The sequence below is a fragment of the Erpetoichthys calabaricus genome, chromosome 4 (genome assembly GCF_900747795.2).
Source record: "Erpetoichthys calabaricus chromosome 4, fErpCal1.3, whole genome shotgun sequence".
In the NCBI taxonomy this organism is placed as follows: Eukaryota; Metazoa; Chordata; class Cladistia; order Polypteriformes; family Polypteridae; genus Erpetoichthys; species Erpetoichthys calabaricus.
In genome coordinates, this window is record NC_041397.2 from 200,118,152 (window position 1) to 200,122,024 (window position 3,873).

Here is a 3,873-nt window from a genome sequence, read left to right on the forward strand (position 1 = left end):
ATGCATAGCATTGGTAGGGAAAGTGTAAAGAAGAATGTTTAAAAGCCCAATCCAGCTATTTAATTACGCATGGTATTACCCCATAGTTCTGGCGTTGTTTAGTTGACAATCTAAAACAGAAGAATGCTGTCACTTAATACTGATAAATACACAACTCTGAGCAAAAACAGAATTTTGATTGTCTTAATATAAATTTATGGCAAGGACCCTGACAAGGTTACAGTGCAGCATCTGTCTGGCTGGAAAGTAGCAACTGCTGATGCATCAATCGTAAATTTTTTGGGTCATTATTATTATATGTACAAAGTACTTCCGTGTTAGGCCTGCAGGGCGTGTATCAGCTTCCCAAACCCAACATAGACAGATACAGACAAGTTCTTGCACACACTCTGGCTTTTATATCCGTGGGAAACGCTTTTCAACCATTTTCCACAGGACAGTACAATACTGCCAAGCACACTTCTTTTCTCTCTCTCTCTCTCCTACACTCCCTCTCACACTCTGTCAGTGTCTGTCCTTTCACTTCCACTCTTCCTCCAGTAAGCTTCGTTCCTCTTCCTCCAAGCTATGTATCCTGGAGCTGTGGCAGTGGGCTTCTTTTATCCAGTACCGAGGAGTACTTCCACTGGCCCATTAGCGTGGCCCAGAAGTACTTCCAGATGAAGTGGCAGTCTCTGCAGCACCCCCTGGCAGCACCCAAGGATCTGAACAGTATTGTGCCAAACTCCAACTCCCATGAAGCTCTGTGACAATCCGAGCCACCGCTGCAACCCAGGAGGACTACCATCTAGCATTCTGGGGGAGGTGTAACCTGCGCCTGTTTTATCCCTTGGCCCTTCCAGTATTAAGGTGTCCCAGTCAGGTAAGGGCCCTGGCCATCCATCACAGTGTGCTAATCAGTATGCAATATATCACCACTATCGAGCACTATTCTTACATCTATTGGAAACTGCCAGAAATAAGCTATCAATAGACAACTGCGCAGTGAGGAAGTTTGGAAAATCAGAAGCAGAGATACAGGCAGGGAGGAAGAATTCTCATCTTCTGGAAATACATCAAGGGGATACATTGTTCATTTAGTGTCCAGTGCATACAAGGCTCTTATGGACATCTTTAGCTCACTGGTCAAAGGTTTCTGCTCTGAATTCTATTATACAGTTGAAAAGTGAACCCAACAAATATACAAAACTAGCTATGCTACCTGTGTAAGACATGTTGAAATCAGATGGCGCATCACAAACATTTTTAGTAATAAAAAGTATTACAATGAATGTTTGAGATGTGCCATCTGTTGAAATGAAAAATGCAATGGATATGTCTCAGTAGTATGCCATTTGGTTTTCCATAGTGCCCACTGGTGGCCCGCAAGGACCCCAGCAAGGTCGTCCCTCTGAACTCCAATTCCTAGGAAACTCTGCAGGTGTTTGAGTAGGGAAACAGCCAGAGGAATACTGCTACTTCTTGTGCCAGGGGGATGGATTACCCATAAAAACCCTTCTCCGGCCCTTCTATTATTTGTCCATGATCCCACTGGAGGCTTCGGTTGGCCTGGCAGAGCCTCCACTTCTGTTGTCCTTCCATTATGCCATGAGAGCCAGGTAGGGGATCTTCCTCAAACCCCATTAAGATGCCAGACCATCCAGTGCAAGGACAGGCTAATTTAATCTTAAATCACAAAAAAACATTTTCAGCAAAATCTGTGGATGACTGAAATGATAACGTTTTAATGCCTCTGCAGAAACAATGGTTACAAACAGAAGCATGCATGGCTAATTAAGGCCATTTAATGAGCTTCTATGACTGAAATGATTAAGAATATTACTCTGGTGTGATTTATGTAAATGGAATCTGGCATTGAGATTTTAACTTCTTTTGGTTGTACTCAGCATTTCAGGTTTTTATAATTCTTTATTTGTTAGGAATAAAATAGAACTGTCTAGTACATTTGTCATATTGAAAAATTACTCAGACACTTTTGAAATTGTGCTGGATTGTAAAAGATGCTTACACATCTAATCAGTATGCTCAATGTTACAAATTCGAAAGAAAAATTACTTTTTTTCAATAGATATCTCAAATAAAGTGAAAAACTAAAAAAGGGCATGTGGTTTTACCTGCCTGGTTTTTCTCAAACTCTGTACAGTATATGTTAAATTTATCTGAATCAACCAAAACTGAAGTAAAAAAAGACAAATCTGAATGAAATAATGTGTTTTTACTATCAGTATGTAAATGTCCATGTCATTTCCTTATACTGTACTTGATGCCCTGAAACCTGCTACTACAAGTAATGTACTAAAAGCATACCATTCTCCAGAATTAAATGTCCATCCATCCATCCATCCATTGTCTTCCGCTTATCCGAGGTCGGGTCGCGGGGGCAGCAGCTTGAGCAGAGATGCCCAGACTTCCCTCTTCCCGGCCACTTCTTCTAGCTCTTCCAGGAGAATCCCAAGGCGTTCCCAGGCCAGTCGAGAGACATAGTCCCTCCAGCGTGTCCTGGGTCTTCCCCGGGGCCTCCTCCCGGTTAGACGTGCCCGGAACACCTCACCAGGGAGGCGTCCAGGAGGCATCCTGATCAGATGCCGAGCCACCTCATCTGACTCCTCTCGATGCGGAGGAGCAGCGGCTCTACTCTGAGCCCCTCCCGGATGACTGAGCTTCTCACCCTATCTTTAAGGGAAAGCCCAGACACGCTGCGGAGGAAACTCATTTCAGCCGCTTGTATTCGCGATCTCATTCTTTCGGTCACTACCCATAGCTCATGATCATAGGTGAGGGTAGGAACATAGATCGACTGGTAAATTGAGAGCTTCGCCTTGCGGCTCAGCTCCTTTTTCACCACGACAGACCGATGCAGCGCCCGCATTACTGCGGATGCCGCACCGATCCGCCTGTCGATCTCACGCTCCATTCTTCCCTCACTCGTGAACAAGACCCCGAGATACTTGAACTCCTCCACTTGGGGCAGGATCTCGCTACCAACCCTGAGAGGGCACTCCACCCTTTTCCGGCTGAGGACCATGGTCTCGGATTTGGAGGTGCTGATTCTCATCCCAGCCGCTTCACACTCGGCTGCGAACCGATCCAGAGAGAGCTGAAGATCACGGCCTGATGAAGCAAACAGGACAACATCATCTGCAAAAAGCAGTGACCCAATCCTGAGCCCACCAAACCGGACCCCCTCAACGCCCTGGCTGCGCCTAGAAATTCTGTCCATAAAAGTCATGAACAGAATCGGTGACAAAGGGCAGCCCTGGCGGAGTCCAACTCTCACTGGAAACGGGTTCGACTTACTGCCGGCAATGCGGACCAAGCTCTGGCACCGATCGTACAGGGACCGAACAGCCCTTATCAGGGGGGCCGGTACCCCATACTCTCGGAGTACCCCCCACAGGATTCCCCGAGGGACACGGTCGAATGCCTTTTCCAAGTCCATAAAACACATGTAGACTGGTTGGGCAAACTCCCATGCACCCTCCAGGACCCTGCTAAGGGTATAGAGCTGGTCCACTGTTCCGCGACCAGGACGAAAACCACACTGTTCCTCCTGAATCCGAGGCTCGACTATCCGACGGATCCTCCTCTCCAGGACCCCTGAATAGACTTTTCCAGGGAGGCTGAGGAGTGTGATCCCTCTGTAGTTGGAACACACCCTCCGATCCCCCTTCTTAAAGAGGGGGACCACCACCCCGGTCTGCCAATCCAGAGGCACTGTCCCTGATGTCCATGCGATGTTGCAGAGGCGTGTCAACCAAGACAGTCCTACAACATCCAGAGCCTTGAGGAACTCCGGGCGTATCTCATCCACCCCCGGGGCCCTGCCACCAAGGAGTTTTTTGACCACCTCGGTGACCTCAGTCCCAGAGATGG